We start from the raw sequence: 21,226 nt of genomic DNA, 5'->3' as shown, positions 1-21,226 counted from the left end.
AACGTGAAAACGACCAATAATTGGGCCGAGGTTAGGATGGTTAGTGATTTTGATATTAAATTCATGCCATTATCAAAGTTAAACAGGGGATAAAATGGATACTTAAGGAGCGCCAACATTCCCCCCATGCTTAAACCTTGCTCGTCCTCGAGTAAGTCTTTGATAAAAATCAGCGCTGCCTTTCAGTGTCCAATCCCTGCACTTGATCATACACGAGAAAACACAATGCTCCCAAAAAATATTTTGCAGTTAATAGTCCAAGTTGTAACCAGTTTTTTCAATGTGGAAGGTAGATACAAGTTAAATGCTTCCCCACAATTATTAAGCACATGCTCTCAAAATTAAACAAGTCTCAGAATTGAGAAAGTAAGTTCCATAAGTAATGCTAAACCAAGATCAATAATTCAAACTTCATTGCAATTTGCTCATGGAAACTCTCAGCTCATCTTGTCTCTCAAACTTGCTAGAACTCTCTCCTTTCTTTCTCTCATATGTATGTGTGAGGCTTTATCTGGAGCTCTGGAAAAGGTTAGTCCTAACAAAAGATATTATAACCAAGATATTATCAAAACAAGAAATACTTCTTATGGATTTACCGAGACTCGTCAAAAAGACCATTGGAAAATAATTTCTGTGTGGAGAGGGAGAGAATGGAACACACACTTTAGATGGTGGACATGTGCAAATGGCAACGGTTGATCCCAAGGCACGATTGAAGTCCTTGTTATCGGATTGCACATGGTTGGAATAATTGAGTATAGAGTAATCTTCAAAGTACCTGGAGTTTAATGAAGCTAAAGGAACCGAGGAGCTTTTCATCATTATTTATTTCATTTTTTTCTTTCTTTCTCTTTTTTTTAATTCTTTTTGCTCCTCAGAACCACTGGCAACACAATGCACTTACTCCACCTCCCCCCATGCTTGAACTTTTGCTTGTCCTCAAGCAATGAAGTGATGATAACTTGATGGAGTGAGTGCACAAAACCTTTATCAATTCTCTGGACATAACTTTGGAATTCAGGGGAGCATCTCCTCGTGAAAGATTGAAGCCAACAAAGGAGGAAAAGGGGCAAGCCGGCCGGCCTAGGGGTGTTGAGCCGGCCGGCCTACTGCCTGTAGGCCTCCACTTCTTCGGATTTTTCTTCTGCGAACTCTTTGATGCTTCCCAAGCTTATGTTTTACTGAATTTTGCTCTTGATTCCTCTGTTTTGCCGTCGACATAAATATATATACTCAATATATAGGTTGTGGTCAAGGAGGTGTTTCACAAAAAGATGTTTTTGGTTAAGGGTGGATATCCAGCGAGGTTTGCGATGTTCCCGGTATAGAAACTCACAATGCATGGATAGAATGGCTAGCAAAAGATAGGTACGCAAAAATACGGAATGGTCAACTTCTTAGTCTCGTACCAAAGAAGATAAATCCTGAATTAATTCATGTGAAAATAATTCTTGCTCTATGGTTTTCATGATATATCATTTAAGCTTGTAGAAGGGTAGAGCAAATGCAAAAGGTATCATTGACAAGGTTAGCTCAAAATTAAATCCAAATTAAATTTTCCTTGACAAGCTTAAGTAAGAGAGCAAGAATAAAAGATATGGGTCCTAATTTATCATAACCTTCACAATTGAATTAGCCGGCATTTAATTAATTTTCAGATCATGTTAAAGAGAGCATTAGTTTAAGCATGCATAAACCAAGCACAAGAAAGTAGACAAAGCGGCAACGATCATCATATTTTAACATGGCACAAACTTTCTATCATCATTACTAACCATAACATTAAAGCGTGGGTGATGCATTTATTTATCATGGTGATGAAGACAAAAGAAAACAAATTGCACACATGCTGAAATAAATAAAACAGAAAATCGCTACGCACACACAAGCTTGCACACATGCTGAAAATGAATGAAAAGAAATAGAAAATCCAAACCACACGTGCGAGCATTTTATTCTTGGTCATGCCTGTCGATCAATCTCCTTGATTGGCTCTTGCATTGTATCCTTGATCATAATACTGCTGAAATGCTCCTCCATTAAATTGTTCCGGTGGCGCCAGACCTAGAAGTCCCATTTGATATGCAATTCCTGCAGTTCCATCTTCTAGTTGGGTTGTATGCCTCCGGATGGCATCTATATCTTCCATATTTTTTCTCGCATAAGCACCCATAATTCTCACTCCTTGTTCTGGTTGAGGGAGGTCAAAATATTGTGCTCCAAATGACGGGTCGGGCATCTCTCCTTGATATGACGAGGGTGGGTAGCTGTAGTTGCTAAATGGTGGGGGTGCCGCGGCAGCGTGCCCCCATGCTTGTTCTTGGCTTCCTTCCCAATGACTCGTCCATCCTTGCGGGTATCCCTGTCCACTTGATGCACCTTGAAATTCATTTCTCCAATAAGCAGAACTTGGCGGTGGAAGATTTACTTCCAAGTCTTCTTATTGTGCCGATGCCGATGTCCCTTCAATTATCCTTCCTCTTTTTGATTTCTTCACCTTTTTTCCAATATTTTCAACTCGCCAATCAGTCCTCCCTCTTGCAAATAATTTCAGCCTTTGATCGAGGAGGGAAATATCCATCTCAGAAATAGTAAATCCCTTCTTTTCATCTCCTCCGATATAATGGCCTTGCCTCAAATGATCAATCCCAATATCTCTTCCCGGGACATAAAATTTTTGGATCACTCGTAACCTCGGATTCATTGCTCGGGCTATCATTGTGAGATAACATCCCGAACCAACTTCTCCCGTGCCGGATGATGCTTCACAAAGCCACCTTTCAACCAAGATGTTGGTGGGATCAATTACTTGCTTCTTCACCAATGCAGCATACATCCAACTTAATTCCTGGTCGGTGACCTTTGATTCTCTCATCCTCCTGAGAATTCTTTTGCTCAACCAAGAGTGGAATATTTGGAGGATAACATTACTTATATTCTTTCTTTGGCGGTTGACATCTTTTGCTATTTTTGTCCAAAATTCATCAAGCTCTCCATCTTCAACTTGCACCATTTCATATGCATTATTTTTGAATCCGAGCAGGCTTCCTATTTCACCATAGGTGATTACTTTCTCTTCATTCTTGAGCCTAAATTTCAGACATGAAACTTCTTCACCATCCACCACTTCCGTTGATTTTTCTAATGTCATGAACATCTCAAGAGCCACTTCTTCTTGCATATCAACCGTGACACCATCAGAAAATAACTTCCAACCGATGTTCTCCAATAGCTCATAGATGTCATGATGAAATCCCAGCTTCACCAATGCTTCATCATCAAAATCATAATTTGCTCGTAGTCTTCCCTTCATGAACTTGAGCCTTTCTTCTTCTTCCTTCGACAAGTTAATAAACCCATATTCTGAATTCTTGGGCTTGTATGGTGGTGGTGCGGATGACCTTGTTGAATGCCGTGGAGGAGGTGGCATCCCTTCGGTGAATCTCATGGAGGAGCTTCTCGGGTCTCTCATCCCACCAAGGAGCAACATGTCGCTCCTCGGTGCGGGGTTGTCTTCCTCCATGCTCCGCAGAGACTCGGAGACCGAGTGCCTCCGCGAAGAACTTGCCGATGCGTCGGATGTTGATGAACGTGTCCTTCTCCTCCCGGCGATGAACTTCATGAGGCCACTCATGGTGACTCCTTGCTGCACACACTCAAAAACAAACACACCGGGGGTTTCTTGCCGGCAGGAGAACAATATATCGAAGAGTGGAACAAACTAGGAATTGTGGTGAATTTTCTGAGATTTTTGGAGTAGATTTTGGTGGACGAATTTTTCAGGGCTCTAACTGATGTTTCTGGGCAAAGAACTTGAAGAACATAAGCAAGGAAATGAGTGAGGAGCATACCTTCCAAAGTGGAGCACCAGAGGGCATAAATAGGGGCCAGGCCGGCCGGCCTAGGGTGTTTTTCCCTCTTCTCCACTTCAATTTTCTCTGGTGGCTTCCTGGTGCAATTATTTGCTTCTGTCCAGTACATCTTGTATGCTTTGCACCGCCCAAATCATGTGAACCACTCCTTCTTTGCCTTTGATGTCCACTTGCAACATTATTTCTCCACTTTGTGTCATTCACCTTATCCCATGCTTAATCATTCATCACATGGTGCCATCTTTGCTGAAAATCACTTGTCCTTCCCATGCATGGCTGCCCCCTCCTTTGAATTATTTGCATGTGGTGGTAGGTAGAGAGCACAACTCTTTCCCGTGAACTCACTTTGATCAGTAGATGTTAATCAAGCACATAAACCCTTTCCAAATGATGCTTAAATGTTTAATCCTCCTCTAACTTCGAAATTTCAGAATTGACTCAAAGCATGCAATGAGTTTAAATGAATAATTAGAGGGGGATTGAAACATCTTTACATTTGTAAGTCGAAAAATATTTCCCGACTACATTAATTTTGGTTGCACCGGAACCGTTCACTTTCATGAATTGATAGCGAACAATCTCGAATTCAACTGTGGGTCTTGGGTTTAGGTTCTAATTTTTGCCAAAATGAGAGAGAGAATTTTGAAAAACAGAATAATTAAGGTTAGGAAAATTCTAGTCCTATGGTAATGAAACTGAAAATTCTCTCTATGTTTGTGTGAACTTACGCATCAAGAATTTAAGTAACATAGCGCGGCTCTACTCGTGTGTTTTAACTCAACTTGGTCCGGCCGTCATGGAGAGGACGGTCGCCAAAAATAGGTATGGAATTTTGGATGTGGCTTTCTCAAGAAGAGGCAAATAAATCATAGGATGGCTCATGTCATTGGTTTAAAATAAGAAATAACATTGGAATGACCGAGCGAATAAAATCCAAATCGAATTGATTGACCGAATTACCAATTATTCAAAAGTATATCATGTTCTTGCGTAGCAAAATTCTCGACTCACTTACCTAAACCTTTCGTGGGTTGTCCTCCTGGCAGCTTTATTCTTGACTCGACGAACGGGTTGCCTCCCGCAAAGCGCTTCGTTTATAGTCTATAGCTAGACTTTCTTCTTCTTCACTTCGGACCAACGCTCGGTGATGGCGCTGCAGTCTTGGGTACCCACTTCCGCACAATCCTTGGTACAGGTTTGTCTTCTACGTTAGTCTTCTTTTTGGTCTTCACAGGCGGGCTTTTAGATTTCTTCTTGACGGGTGCAACGATCTTCTTTGTCGCGATGGACGCGACGACTTCTATCTCCTTCTTCGCTTCCTTCTTGTTCGGCTCCTCTTCTTTCTTTGGCTTCTCCTCTATGACACGGCGGTGAGGCGGAACATATTTGACATTGATCATGTTGCATACCTCGAGGTGTGGACGAAACTTGAATTCGCTTGTGGTGCCATTGATGTCGAACTTTATCTCCCCCTTGCTAACGTCGATGTTTGCCCTTGCGGTCTTGAGGAAAGGCCTCCCGAGTATGAGAGGCGCCTTGCTCCCTTCTCCCATATCGAGAATCACAAAGTCAACGGGGACTAAGTGTTCTCCAATCTTCACGGGCACGTCTTCGGCGATTCCCAAAGGATAGCGAACGGAATTGTCCGCTAACTCTAGGCACATGGCGGTGGGTTCTAGCTCCGGTAAGCATAGCTTCTCGAACACATTCTTTGGCATGACGCTCACACTTGCACCGAGGTCACAAAGTGCTCTTTCGAACATAAGAGATCCAATGGAACACGGGATGGTAGGACATCCGGGGTCCCTCTTCTTTTCTGGAGCTTCATTAGCGATTGCCGCGCTACATTCCTCAGTTAGCTTGACAGTGCTTGGCGGTATCTCGCGCTTGTTTCCCATGATGTCTTTGAAGTAGCGAGAATACGTCGGAACTTGTAGAGCGTCCAAGAGCGGCATATTGATGCTCAACCCGCGTACCATCTCAACAAATTTGTTGAATTGCTCATCTTCGTGTTTACCTTTCCGGTATCGTGGCCTTGGCGGTAGAATCTTGGTGTCTATATCATCTAGCTCAAACTCCGGCTCTTCGGTGACTATCTCTGGCATAGGAGTAGGTGCCTTCTCCTTGATGATGGTCTCCACTTCAACTCTTGGCTTAGGCTTCCTTGCTCCCGCTGCATGTTCGGGTTCTTCGGTCTCCTTTCCCGAGCGAGTTTGAATTGCCTTAGCCGTCTCCGGACTTTGAGGTTGCCCGGGCAATTTTCCTTCGTTGCTAGATAGGCGTCCGGCGAGCTGGGCTACTTGTGTTTCTAGCATCTTCATCATGTTGAGTACTTGAAGGTTAGAGCTCCCGACCTCCGTCACCTTGCCATCAATGTTCTCCAAGATCTTGTCCATAGCCTTGAACTTGGTGACGGTGTCCTTGTTGATCTTGCCTTGCTCCTCCATAAACTCCTTCAATTGTATACGAAGAGGCACCGAGTTTTGAATGGAAGAGCTTGCATTAAATTGGGGTCTACCTTGCCCGTAGCGGAAGTTGGTCGGCGGAATCCATTCTCCCTTCTTCATGTAATCGAGCATCTTGGCTTCCTCCGGGCAATTCTTTTGCACATGGCCGTACTCTCCACATTCTTCACATGTAGACCTTGCTTCGGCCGCCTTCAAATCGATAGCTTGGGCTTCTCTCTTTTCCACTTCCATCTTCTCCAACCTTCTCATGAGCGAGTCGATCTTCCCTTCTAGCACTTCTTCGCGCTCCACTTGTAATACACTTTTCGCGGCGCCCACGGCTTGGAGTGGTTGCAGGCGCCCCGATGATGCCCATGCATCATTGTCCGCCACCTTCTTGAATAGTTTGAAAACTTGAGTAGGCATGAGCTCAATGATAGAACCTCCGGCCGATGCGTCAATGATCCCCCTTGATGCAGTAGTGAGGCCTTGATAGAACTTCTGGACCACATCCTCCCTTGAGAACTTGTGATGAGGTACGGTGCGGATGTAGTCGTTAAAGTGCTCATAGGCTTCGGCAATAGTCTCTGTCGGGGCTTGCGCGAATGTTGCAATCTTGTTGCGCAGAATCTGGGTCTTGCCCGGTGAGTAGAACTCCGTCATGAACTCTTTCATCAAGGACTCCCAATTTTGCACCGTGTGCGGTGGTAGAGAATGAAACCATTGCAGCGCTCTCCCAAGTAGAGAGAATGGAAAGAGCCTCGCTCTTATTTGATCTTGAGTCATCCCTTGCATGTCGAAGGTGCGGCATAGTTGGAGGAACGCTTGAAGATGTAGATTAGCGTCTTCTTTTCCAGTGAAGGGCGAGCTTTGCACCATCCTTATTATTGAAGTCTTGATCTCGAACGGAACTCCGATGTTGTCGAGATTTTGGATCGGCAAGTCCCGAACGTCCGGAGTGCATAGCTCTTCGATCGTACGCTCTGGCTCCTGTAGCGCCATCCCTTGGTGAAGTGGCGCCTCCTTTGGACTTGTTGGTGGAGTTGCTTGAGGTGAAGACGATGAATCGTCGGCTTCAACTTCTGGATCTACTAGTTCCGGCTTCCTTGATCGTGCTTCTCGTCTCCTTTGCCTGTAAATTTTTTCTGGATCATCCACAAAATTTTCGGGTTTGTTGGAGAGGCTCCCGTCCATCTCCTGTTAGGGGTTAGTGAAAAAGAAAAATATATACGAGATCTAAAAGATCAATATACAAGATCTAAAACATAAAAGAAAAATAAATCAAAATAAAGAAAACTCTAGATTAGATTGATTTTCGTGGAATAGATCTTTTTTTTAGTTAGTTCAGAAAAATAAGAGATCTAAAAAGGTCAAAAGAAAAAATCAAGAAATATTTACGAATGCAAGTAAGATTGGATCTTAAATCGATGGTTCCCCGGCAACGGCGCCAGAAAAGCTTGTTGACGCTCCTTAGCGCCCCCGATTTATATACCGCAAGCGCACGGTTTCGTGTAGCTTTTCCCTTAGAGTATTCCCCCAAGGTTTATCAATCCACAGAACCAAAGAGACAAGAAACAATCTACTAGCATAGAGATTCCTTTGTGTTGAGATGGTGAAAACGAATCTAATCTACTAAAAACACGACAAACACCGAAGGTAGCAAGAGAAAGTTAGAGATAACCAATCTAGATCACCTAGATCGTGCATATGTTGTAGTTCCAGCTAGATAAAGTGAAGTAAGATAGATGTGAATCTCAATGAAAAGCCTCTTTAAACCCAAAATCTCCAATCCGATCCCTCGATACCCAACCTACTCTGTGGAGACGGCCTGTCACGACGCCCCCCTTTTCAATGGGATACCCTGAAGCAAGTCGAACTCACTTTGGTAGTTCCGCCATGAACCTCTAGCCACCATGACTACAAGATCATGCTAAGTGATCTATCTCGATAATAGATCTAAGATGAAGCGAACCCAAAGAAAAGAACGAAATCGAAAGAGGAGAACATGGTCGCTAAACATTCGGAAACACAAATAACTTCACCATGAATGATAGTACATCACAAGATCACAACCGGGGCCCTACCTTGATCTTGATGATCCTAGCTCCAGAACTCCGACGTGGTCTTCCTTGCAAGGTTCCCACGTCGGCTAGGGCAAACCCTAGACAACTAGCACGACCCTCGGCTCTCCGAGAGGTGTCCCTCTATCTTCTCTGCTCCTTGGCGTCGTCTCCCGAATTGATCTCTGCGTGAACCTTGGGGAGGGGTCTTTAAATAGCCTCAGGGAACCCTCGGTCAAAGGGGAGGTCGAACCGACCTAAAAACAGGCTGGGCCGGCCGGCCCAATGAGCCTAGGCCGGCCGGCCTGGGTCTTTCCTTCGCCGGCTGGTGCTCAACTTTCTCCCCAAGTCTCCTGGAATCTTCTAGAGTTTATGTCTTTCACGATTGCACCCCTTTAGACGTCGTTATCTTCGAGGAGAAGGATAGGATGGAAAATCCTTCCTTAAATATCTCTTTGCTTTGCTTAGCCCCGAAGCATCTCAATCTTATCTTGTGGGCTTTGTCTTTTGGGCTTCATTGGAGGGTGGATGTGCATGAATGGGCCTCTAATCATCATGGCCTTCGATCCTTTGTTCGGGCTTTGGCCTTCGTCATTCTTCGTGTCATCGCGTGATCGTGGGCCTCGCCATTTCATGCTCCAAAATTGGTCAAAAACCTACAAAAACGAAGTACCTCCAAAATATATGTGCAAACGTGAAAACGACCAATAATTGGGCCGAGGTTAGGATGGTTAGTGATTTTGATATTAAATTCATGCCATTATCAAAGTTAAATAGGGGATAAAATGGATACTTAAGGAGTGCGAACAAGAGCCGAAGGTCCCCCTAAGAAAGTCCTTATGAGCAAAAGCCTAAGGAGAAAAAGTTTTATCGTGCAAGGCCGAAGGCCAAGTGCACACGTTCAAAACAAAAGGACCGAAGGGGCTAAAAGCTACCACACACAGGTTCATCATCCCCGCCAGTCGAGCGAAGGGGGGGTGGCGCTTCGCAAAACCAATTCACACGCGATGGCGTTGCCGATGAACAAAACAAAGTACGTTCACCCCCTCACCCGTACAAAGGGGGGTGGCGCTTCGCAACACATATTTTTGCACAGCCGAGGGGTAAACGAGAAAGAAGCACACTTCCAATACAGATCACACACAAAGTGCAAGTTTTTGTTACAATAAGAATACACGCTTCGCGCAAAGGCGAGAAGACACAACAAATCACATAGTTACATACGAGGCCTCTTCCTAAAAAACAATGTGGTCCACCTCAGATATGGCTTCGCGGACCGCAATATCTAATATTTCTTCGGCTGTTCGGCGAAGAAATGCTTCGGAGTCGTCCCCTGAAATTGAGGGCAATGCAATATTAACTAGAGCTTTCGTCAAAGATGCCTTTGCGACGATACATAAATTCGTGCGGAGATAGTGGCTCTTCGTCCACTGGTTCCGGTTTCGGTTTAAGGAGACCAGTGGGAGCACTATACGACCTATCGGTGTCGAGAATTTGCTTTATATCGCGATGAAGCGCGTGGTCAGCAAGAATCTTCGCGTGCTTCTCCGGATCGCGCTGAAACTCAGCAAAAAAATGCTTCGTATCGGCGTTCCGAAGCTCAGAAACGCGCACCCTATCTGCCCAAAATTCCTCAAATGAAAGCCAGGGATGACGGGCATGAAACTTCGCCCAAAACGCACTAGCGACATAAAAGTTCCCTCATTTCAGAATTCGGGGAAGGACGCCTTCGATCACCTGCGCAGGGGCCAACGCGGGGTCCTGCGTAGACACCGAAGGTGTTAGTTTTCAAAAGATGTTAATTACAACACAATATTTGACCAGTCACACAGCCACGGCCCTCACACCTCGCCAGCCGCAGTGGGAGAAGAGGCCCCCATTGTCTGATCTTCAGGAGCCAGGGCTTGGTCGGCAACCCCACGACCACCTTCGACGTTTCCACCCTTGCCTTCAGGCCCTTCTTCGGTGGCCGCAGCTTCGGCAAGGATGGGCTCCGCGATTGCATCAGCTTTGGCCTAGAGCTGAAAGAGACCAACAACCAGAAGCCGTCAGCAGGTTTTGAAGCGAAGAAGAATCGCAATAGAGAGAGTCAGCGGTCACCTTGGGCTTCATTCATGCGACCTCGCGTGGCACAATAGCACGGCCTTCGCCCTTGAAGAAATGTTCCATGAAGTTCACGGCGATATTCTTCACCAATGCCGGCAGCGCCTCTGGACGGACAGCCTCCTCGCCCGGCCAGCAGTTCGCATCGCGAAGGGAAAGGAGTTGAGCCTTCATTACTCTACCCACCTGGCCGGCTTCGGTGGGAAAAAGGCCATACATTGCGGCGTTGAGAGTGCGGACGACGACCACAGCGCTGCTATCTTCATGGAAATGCGCCTCGGCGTCCAACATGGCGACGCAGGCGCGAAGCCACTGGAAAAATGGCTCCAGACCAACAGTGTCGGTGCCCTCCGGAAATATGTCTAGAGCCACAAGCCCATATTTCGCAAGAAGGTCAGGAAGCTCCTCTTGCAACTTCGCCGAGCCGGTCTTTATGGCCTCCTTGAAGGTGCGAAGCCGAGTCTACATCACATCACGGCGGGTCTCTGCGTCCTCGGCGATCTTTTTTGTGGCCTTCGCCGCATCTTCAGCTTTGATCGCCCGCTTGGCCATCGCCAGGAGCTCCGTGGCGAGGGTGGCCCTCTCCGCTGCAGGCTGGTCAAGGCATTGTTGCAGGGCAGTTTTCTCCTGCTCGAGGGCGGCCACCTTCGCTTCCAAGTCCGAAACGGCAGACCTCGAGCTGCTCTCGGCTGCCAACTGTCGGGCCGTGCACCGCGCGGCCACAAAGGCCTTGAGCGACAGGTCCTGGGCGTTCTCCAGCATGTTCTTCAGCCCAGTCTCCATCAGGTCTTTCTCCATCAACGAAAAGCAAAAAGATTCCCCCGCCTCGGCCAGCAGAGTGTGCTCGCGGTCTCGGCTTTCAAAGCGAAGAAATTTCACGATATTGCCGCCAAAGACGCACGGCCGCAGGCTTCGCACCTAGCTTGTTGGCCACGGCCTCCGGATCAGCATTACGGATGAAGTAGCTGCTGCTATTCGAAGAGCCACTGCTGCCTTCGCCGCTATTTCCTTCGTCTTCGGAACCGGAGGAGGCCGTGTCCCACGCGGACGGTGCCTTAGCATCCTGGCCAAACGCAGGAGCCTCGCATGTAGCGGGCGAGCGACGGGGTTTGTCGACCTCGATTTGCACCTCTTCGTCGCCCCCTTCGTCATCGCTCTCCAAGGCGGTGCTGAACTCAAGGTCCAGGCTTGGAGGAACCACCTTAAGTGGTGTCACTTTCTCAGCGGGGGGAGGGGGGCGCTTCGCCGGATGGACAGTTGCTGTCCCCGCTCCCACCGTCCTCGGAGTCCCCTTTGCTTTGCAGGGGCGACTGTTGCAAGATGTCATCAAGAAGCTGGCCTCGCTTCTTCGGCGCTGCCAAGGCAGACGCCCGTTTTCTCTTTGCCTTTTCCAAGGCGTTTGTGGGGGTGGCACTCTGGCCCTCAGCGAGCTTCACCTCGGCCAGCCGCTGAGGAGCGGAGAGGCCCAGAGCATGGAACACCCAGTTCCGTCGAACTGTGCTGAGGTGCCCCACCAAAACTTTGTACTCATCCTTCGAAACCAGTCTGACCATTTCATCGGCCCGGCTCTCGATAACAATAGGGTCAACACCTACATGGACGAAGAGGCACAAGATGTAAGCGACAAAGCGGTGTAGTAGATTCCGCAAAGAAGTACCGAGAAGTAAAACTTACGATCGGTGCGAAGATTGAAGATGGTCACAAAATCAGGTATCGGAATACCCTCAATCCATCGATCCTCGAACAACCAGCTGGAGATCGTCCAGCCGGCCTTGACGGGGAAGCAGTCACACGCGACGAACTCTTCGATGATATCACGCATGCTGAAGGTCTTCGACAGCTTCTGCAGCAGCGCGAGCAAAGCCTTGTCTTCGGCTCAGGCGTGGGAGGCGACCTTCGGCACATCTCCAAGAGCAGGGATGTGGCCGATGATAAGGGGATGGGTCTTCGTCGTTGGATCCAACTCCACCTTGTGGTAGAACCAGTGGGACGACCAATCATTGGCCCACTTATTCTTGCTCGCAGCCACCGGGCACGGCAAGTTCTTGTGGAAGGCGAAGGTATAGTAGCCATACTGCGGGATGGCTGATATCTCCGCGCCTCCCGAAGATTGCACAGAAATCTTCTTCGGTTGATAATGGATGCGGAAGGCACGAGCAAATCCTTCGGCGCTTGGAGCTATCTGGCAGGTCTTCGTTAGCCACATGTAAAGGCTCAACCGAAGAATTGATGTTGGTGTCATCTGATGAAGGTACACTTTGAAAAGGCGGAAAATGTCCACCACCACAGGGTCCAGCGGCATCCGGAGACCGGCAGTGAACAGATCACGAAAGATGACCACCTCATTGGGATAAGGGTGAGCGATTGTCTCACCCTTCGGCAGAGCGCGGACATCATCCGCAGAAATGACGCCTCGGCGAACCAAGTCGTCGAGGAGGGTTGGCATCATCTTCGACAGGCCAAGCACAGTGGTTGTCGGCCCCTTAGATTGATCCTTCTTCAGCACCACTTTCTTGAACCGCCGCGGCCAAAGAGTCGAAGAAGAACAAGCTTAGAAAGAACCTTCGCGAGAGGAGATGTTAGGAGGTTGGGAAGCTAATGCAACGAGCAGTAACACACACCGTCACGGCGCCAGTATTTAAAGGGGGGGGCGGGCGCGAGAGACCCAACACGCCATCACCGCGAAGTGGAAAGACGCCCGCACCCCACGCTCCGCGTCTAAGCCTAAGGAATCGGGGGGCAAATTTGTCTATTCAAGAGCCAAGGAGCCAATGCGAAAATTTTTCTCCCGCCAAAATTTTCTCCGCTAGCTTTGGGCGCGAACTAACGTACTAACTCCGAAAATTTTGTTTCTTCGGCGGAAGCATGAAGCATTTGTGCAGGACGACATGGACTGCGCTTCGCCGACCACCGTCGCGGCACCCAGCCCGAAGGGTGGTGCTTCGACGCCCACAAGGTCGAAGCCACGCCCTTCCTAAAGATCGAACCGAGGCTCCGAGGGGCTACTGTTGGGGACACCACCTTCGGTCCGATCGCCGAAGGAGCGCGAAGACCAGACCGCACGTGCGCTGGAGCCAAGGCCAAGGACGAGCGAAGATAATGCCAGCCTTCGCTGCTCTTCGGGCAGGCAACCGAAGATACGCGAAGGTGGGATAGCACAAGCATCAAAGCGAAGGGCGAGCGAAGGACACTTGGGCCTTCGGCTGGTCGGCCGAAGATGAGGCGAAGCCCGTCTTTGAAATAAGGCACGTCTCTGAGGTGCGTGAAGAGGAGGGTCGACGCGAAGAAGACTGCCTGAGTCAACGGGGCCCATCTGAGCTGTAATCCACTTACGATTGTAATAGGAAAATTGCGTGTACGTCCAGGAATATTCTGGGAATATGACCGTTGCACTTGAGAGGCGGAACGCCACCTATAAATATCTCTGTAATGTATATAGATGGGACACATTGAATAGAGATAGAGCACTCTCTATTTGGTTTGCGTGCTTACCGTTACTGTTGTTGTGTTCGCCCATTCCGGAGACACTTTCCACCAACACTATCCACCTACGCAACTTAGTCCTATGTTGATGTGGCTAGTGCTTTGATACTGTACTCCTTTACTACACTTGAGTTTGTTTTCAGCATGTTCCTTCAGTCAACCCTTCTAGATGCCTTCTAGATGTTCATTTTTTACCGGAGATTTTCAGAAGACATGAGAGCGGAGGAGACGAAGACTTGTTTATGCCCTATGATTAAGCACGGCCGGTAACCTTCAGTTGACGGGTCAACACAAGCAAGAGACCAAATAAAGGACGGCGGAGGACTATGGATTAAACACTAGGATAAGGTTTGTCTCAGGAAATCTACTAAGGTGGTTGGAAAGGTATCAGGAGATACCTTTCATATTTTGATAAGATATCAGGAGGTACTGGGAGGTAACTTTCTTATTTTGGTACCGATTGGTACCTTTTTCTATGTATCTCTTATGTCTTAGCCGTCAATTTTAGTTGTATCAACCAATGTAAAATTCCTCTTGTCTCGGTCCTTCGAACCACTGTTGTATAGAGGAGTATATATACATACATACATAGTTAAATCTGACAGTTGACTAATTAATTTGGACCGACATGATCGTGAGTACATGCATGGATTCAGAGCCCCTAGTAGCATAATACCTGCTAGTTTTATTTAAAGGACACTTGTCAAAGGTAGCAGTGTGATATGTACACTATTACAAAACAGACCTTTGTTACAGGCCATTTGTCCCGGCAGCCTTTGGGCCCGGGACAATAGGTGGCTTTTGTCCCGGGTCCAATGGCTAGCCGGGCCAGCGGGGGGACAGGGGCCTTTTGTCCCGGTTGGAGACACCAACCGGGACAAAATGGGGGCCTTTTGTCCCGGTTGGTGGTTCCAACCGGGACAAAAGGCCCCCATTTTGTCCCGGTTGGTGCCTCCAACCGGGACAAAAGGCCTTAGGCCCCTTATCCCCTTCCCTCTCCCCCCGCCCGAGCCATTCAGCTCGCTTATTTTCTTGCTGTTCTTGGCTCGGGATAGAGGAGTTCTTGCTCATTTCTTCACCATATTTGTGAAGATCTTTGATTCCCCGTCCATCCATCGGCGCTAAAGGTTTGGGGCTTGTTTTTCTCTTCTTCCTTGGCTAGTATAGCTCATTTCATGCTTTAGAAATAGAGAAAATGTGTAGCTATCTCATTTCTTGGACATTTAGCTAGCTAGATTGCATATGTAGGTGTGATTTTCTTTTAGATTTAGATGAGTATGTGGATAGTAGAAATTTTTAGAATGAGTGTAGACACTTCATGTGATGTACTTGTATATATGACCATATTGTAGATAGTTGATTTTTTTATTCCTGAATGAATTAATGAAATGAGTATATTATAGAATTTTTTGTATTATGAATGGATTATTTTGACACTCTAGTGATGTATTTAATCAGGCTCACATTGAAACCATCTAGAAGCTAAAAAAATCTTTATTTCGAAACAAGTATACGTCGTTAATCTCCATCCAACGGTGATGGCACTACCTTTCAGGGATACACGATGCGCTATAAGGACGTCGCAAATCGGTTGGTCGCATCACCAGCACTTCCGACTGATAAGAAGACAGCATTTGACGCAGTCAGCATGGCCGTTGTTGTACTGAGAGCATATCAACGAGCATGCTGCCTGTGCCAAGTGTTGTGCCTATTAATCGTAAATGTTGGTGCTGCGACTGGTCGATTGGTGACATCCTTGTACCGCACCGTGTCCCCCCGAAAGGCTGTGTCATCACTGCAGGGTTGAGGTTACTGACATATATATTTTCAGAAATAAAGGTTTATTTTTCTTCTAGAGGGTTTCTGGATATTGAAAAGAGTGTACTCCTGGAACTGAAGGGTGTCAAAGTAATTAGAAGTTATAGAGATTTCTTTCAATTAATTAGAGATTTCTTGAGGATTAATGATACATTTCGTCTTTTTTATATGATTTCATTGTTATTTGCAAGAGTTATTAATCTGATCATTGTAATTGTAATAGTAAATAATTTTTGCTTTGTAATGGTAAGAATTTATAATTTTGTGGAAAATAAAGGTATTTTTCAATAAAATATGGCTTCAGCAGCTGGAGGGAGTGGCGCCGGTGGGGGTGATCGTTGTCCTTCTGGAGAGAAGGGCACAACTCGAGTAGTATTTTTAAGTTTCATGTATAGTACTCCTTTGTTAAGTTCTGTAATGGATTAAGTACTCCTTTTAATTAATCAAGATGTATGATGGATATTGCATATCTTTTAATTATTCATGTTATGTTACATTTAGTTTAATTTAGGTTTGATATATTTTATTTATTCGATACGTGTAAAGAATTCAAATCGATTTATTTAAAATGCAGATGGACCGGCAATGGATGTACAATGCTGACCGACGTTCGAAAGAATTCATTGATGGCCTGCATTATTTTTTGTCTGTGGCTGAGGCAAACAAGCAGAATGGTTTTATGTGTTGCCCGTGTGTTCATTGCAACAATAACAAGGATTACTCATCTTCAAGAATCCTACACAGCCACATTTTCGCAAATGGTTTCATGGAGAAGTATGTTTGTTGGACGAAGCACGGAGAACAGGGGGTTACCATGGAAGACAATGAAGAAGAAGATTTTGACGACCACTTTCCCGGGAATGCTGGAATCGGTGCATTCGAGGACGATATTCCGATGGAAGAGCCCGAAGTAGATGTAGCAGAAAATGATCCCAGCGACGATCTAGGGCAGGCATTGCACAATGTGCAGGCAGACTGTGAGAGTGAAACGGAGAGGTTGAAGTTCCAGAAGTTGTTAGAGGACCACCATAAGTTGTTGTACCCAGATTGTCAAAAGGGATTGAAGAAACTTGACACCACCTTGGAGTTGCTGCAATGGAAGGCGACAAATGGTGTATCCGACAAGGGATTTGGTGAATTACTCAAACTTGTTAAAAAAATGCTTCCTAAGGACAACGAATTGCCTGCCACAACGTATGAAGCCAAAAAACTTGTTTGCCCTTTAGGACTGGAAGTGCAAAAGATACATGCATGCCCCAACGGCTGCATCCTCTACCGAGGCGAGTACGAGAATTTGGATGCATGTCCCGTATGCAGTGTATTGCGTTACAAGATTAGAAAAGATGATCCTGGAGATGTCGAGGGGGAGCCTCCCCGAAAGAGAGTTCCTGCGAAGGTCATGTGGTATTCGCCTATAATACCACGTTTGAAGCGTCTGTTTAGAAATAAAGATAATGCTAAGTTGATGCGATGGCACAAAGAGGAACGCAAGAAAGACTCGATGTTGAGACACCCCGCTGATGGGTCGCAGTGGAGAAAAATAGATAGAACGTACCCTGAATTTGATTTGGATGCGAGAAACATAAGGTTCGGTTTGAGTACGGATGGCATGAATCCTTTTGGTGAGATGAGCAGTGGTCATAGCACTTGGCCTGTGACTCTTTGTCTGTACAATCTTCCACCATGGCTCTGCATGAAACGAAAGTTCATCATGATGCCAGTGCTTATCCAGGGTCCAAAGCAGCCCGGAAATGACATTGATGTGTACCTAAAACCATTGGTCGAAGAACTCTTATTCCTCTGGGGTGATGAAGGTGTACGGATGTGGGATGAATACAAACAGGAAAACTTCAACCTACGAGCATTGCTGTTCGTAACGATCAATGACTGGCCTGCTCTTAGTAACTTGTCAGGACATTCGAACAAGGGATACAAAGCGTGCACACACTGTTTAGATGATACCGATAATATATGGTTGACTCACTGTAAGAAAGTTGTATACATGTGTCATCGTCGGTTTCTTCCCATCAGGCATGCGGTACGAAAGAAGGGCAAGCATTTCAAAGGCCAAGCGGACCACCGAACAAAACCGATGCACCGTAGTGGTAAAGACGTCTTCAACATGGTAAAAGATCTAGAAGTTATTTTTGGAAAGGGATCTGGTAGCCAACCTATTCCGAACGAAAACGGAATGGCGCCCATGTGGAAGAAGAAATCTATATTTTGGGAGCTACCATATTGGGAAGTCTTAGATGTTCATCATGCAATTGATGTGATGCACCTCACGAAGAATTTTTGCGTCAACCTGATAGCATTCTTGGGAGTGTACGGAAAGACAAAAGATACAGTAGAAGCACGTCAAGAATTGCAACGTATGGAAGAACAAGATGCTTTACATCCACAATAGCGAGATAATGGACGACAATACTTAAGTCCTGCCAGCTATACTCTTAGCAAGGAAGAGAAAGAAACCATGTTTGACTGCTTGAGCAGTATAAAGGTTCCATCTGGATACTCATCCAATATAAAAGGAATCTTAAATTTGGCAGAGAAGAAATTTACAAATCTCAAGTCCCATGACTGCCATGTGCTTATGACCGAACTTCTTCCGGTTGTGCTGCGGGGGATTCTGCCTGATAATGTCCGGTTAACCATCGTGAAGATATGTGCCTTCCTCAACGCAGTTTCTCAGAAGATAATTGACCCGGAGAATTTGATAAAGCTGCAAAACGATGTGGTGCAATGTCTTGTTGGCTTTGAGCTGATATTTCCACCATCTTTCTTCAACATCATGACACATCTTCTAGTGCACCTTGTCAAAGAGATTGATATCCTCGGACCAGTATTTCTACACAACATGTTCCCATTCGAAAGGTTCGTGGGGGTACTCAAGAAATGTGTTCGTAATAGAACTCGTCCAGAAGGAAGCATCACCAGTGCCTACGGAACTAAGGAGGTCATTGATTTTTGTGTTGACTTTATTGATGACCTTAAACCGATTGGAGTCCCTGAATCGCGATATGAGGGGAGACTAACTGGAAAGGGTACATTAGGAAAGAAATCTTATGTCTGCACAGATGATTTCTCATTCAAGAAAGCACATTATACGGTTCTTCAACAATCATCCTTGGTTGACCCATATATCGAGGAACACAAAAAAATTCTGCTCTCCAATTTCCCAGAAAAGTCTGAGGCATGGATTACACGTGAGCACATGAACACTTTCTGCAGCTGGTTCTTATTGGCTGGGGGACCATCTTGGAATATCTTAACATACCAAGGGTACGAGATAAATGGAAACACATTTTATACGATAACCCAAGATAACAAGAGTACCAACCAAAACAGCGGTGTTCGTATGGATGCCACGGACAATAATGGAAAAAAAGACACATATTACGGCTACATTGAAGAGATATGGGAGCTGGATTACGGTCCCAATTTCAAGGTGCCTCTATTTCGTTGCCAATGGGTTAAGCTATCTGGAGGAAGGGTAACAAAAGATGAGTATGAGATGACAATAGTTGATCTCAACAATCTTGGGTATAGAGACGAGCCATTTGTCCTAGCCCAGGATGTCGCTCGGGTTTTCTACATTAAGGACATGTCCAGCAAGCCAAAGAAGGGGATAGACAAGCAAAAGGATGAGCCTAAGCGACACATAGTTCTATCAGGAAAGAGAAACATCGTTGGAGTGGAGGACAAGACAGACTTGTCAGAAGAATATAATAATTTTGTTGCCATTCCACCTTTCGAAGTAAATGCTGATCCATGCATCCTGCTAGCCAATGATGATGCTCCATACTTGCGCCGTGATCATAATCAAGGGGCATTTGTGAAGAGAAAGTCTATTACCGCTAATCCTTCATGTACTTGAATCATTTTATATTATTCTATAAAAACATAATCGTAATTCGAATACTTTTATTATATATGTACTGTACAATTATACTTTATGTGTTATATATATTATTTTATATATTTTTCACTTAATTACCAGACTCAATTATAATTTTCATTCAATAATGGATTACTCAACTAATTTTATTTATTTCATGAAATTACATTCACATTAACACACTATATTCTCTCACTAACACACACAATCTCACTAACACAAACTATCTCTCAAACTCACACACTACTCATTAATATCATGAAATTGCTTAATTTTATCTAAAAATCACTTTTTAAACGTTAATATAGTGATAGAATCCAGTTTCTGTCGAAAAGTAACAGTTTGAAAAAATTTGTTCACCTAATATATTTTTGCATGGTCAAAATAACAAATATGATTTCAAAAAAGTTAGATATTTCATTGACCCAATCACTTGAATGAAAATTAATTATTTTTGTTGCGTGTATCAAGTTTATATAGAGATAAGAAATTTTGTTCCATAATTTTTGGAATCATAATTTTATTAATTGAATTAACAAATGAAAGCCAATTTTAAAAGAGAAGTAAAAAGAAACAAAAACAAACATAAGATTAGGCGGGAAACGAGGGAAAACGGGCCCCTTTTGTCCCGGGTGGTACATCCACCCGGGACTAAAGGTGGGCCGCGGGCTGGGAATTTTCCCGGCCCGCCCAAAAACCCCTTTTGTCCCAGTTGAAGCCACCACCCGGGACAAAAGGGCTTTTTGTCCCGGGTGGTGGCTTCACCCGGGACAAAAGGGGGGCCTCCTATATATTCGCTCAACCTCTGCCTTCCTCCTACACGCAGTTTCCTGATCGATCTGCGCCGCGCCGCCGTCGTCTCGCCCATCGCGCCTCCTGCTCCGCCGCCGTCCCCGAGCGCCGCCCGAGCTCCGCCGCCTCCACGCCCCGGCCGCCTTGGACGACGACCCCGCCAGGCCACTCACCGGTAAGCCGCCGCTGGCCGAGCTGTTCGCCGCCGCCGCACGCTGCGCGTCCTGCTCGCACCGCCCCCCCCCCCCCCCCCCCCCCGCCACGCTAGCGCGAGCACCGGAGCCACACGCCCGTACTGGTGCTCGCATCGCTTCGCGCCGCCGCCACCGGGACAGCCGCGCCGCGCCTCCCCTGCTTTGTGCTACCGCTAGGGCACGCCGTCGACATCCACCCCGCCGCCTGGGCGCGCGCGCAGGCCCCACCGGGCCGCCGCCAGCCAGCCGCCGCGCGGACCGCCGCCGCGGGTCCCTTCTCCCCTGCGCCTGGTGCGCCACCACCGCTGCGGTGTGCGTGGCTGGGTGGGGAAGACGCCCCTCCCACTGACCAGCGGGGCCCGCTGGTCAGTGGAGGGAGTAGGGGGATTTTTCTTTATTTGTTGATTGATTTCGGCTGAAGCTTGTAAAATCCGTATAAAATCAAAGGAAAATGGGAAAAATATGAAATAAATTTTGTTAGATTTGTTAGAGTAAGATCTATGGAGGAAAAATATACATGATGGCGAAATGACCTCTTTACCCCTGCAAAAATTTAGAT

The sequence above is a fragment of the Panicum virgatum genome, chromosome 4K (assembly GCF_016808335.1).
Source record: "Panicum virgatum strain AP13 chromosome 4K, P.virgatum_v5, whole genome shotgun sequence".
Taxonomy (NCBI): Eukaryota; Viridiplantae; Streptophyta; class Magnoliopsida; order Poales; family Poaceae; genus Panicum; species Panicum virgatum.
Note: the sequence above shows the minus strand (reverse complement) of the source record.